The sequence below is a fragment of the Penaeus monodon genome, chromosome 22 (assembly GCF_015228065.2).
Source record: "Penaeus monodon isolate SGIC_2016 chromosome 22, NSTDA_Pmon_1, whole genome shotgun sequence".
Lineage (NCBI taxonomy): Eukaryota > Metazoa > Arthropoda > Malacostraca > Decapoda > Penaeidae > Penaeus > Penaeus monodon.
In genome coordinates, this window is record NC_051407.1 from 2313690 (window position 1) to 2314036 (window position 347).

Genomic DNA, 347 nt, shown 5'->3' on the forward strand with positions numbered 1-347 from the left:
AACAGATTGTTTTTGCCAAGTTTACATTAGGAAAATGGAACTAAAAAATGGCACATCTTTTTCATCATATTTTCTCTCTTTGTGTATCTTGCTTTAAATTGTATCTGTCCCTCCATTTTGTCCCTCACGATTATCATAATTTTTTATGCAATAATAATGACAATTTAAATTAAAGTGATCATTGATATTAGATTTTCTGTAACTATTAGACTTTCCTTAATAACTGAATATACTATATAAGTCACCTAAATAAATCCTTATTTATAGTTTGAATAAAAGTATATAGGAACTTGTTAGTTTATTATCTAAATTTATTGAGTACTTCACACCAGGTGTAGGTTTCGCTC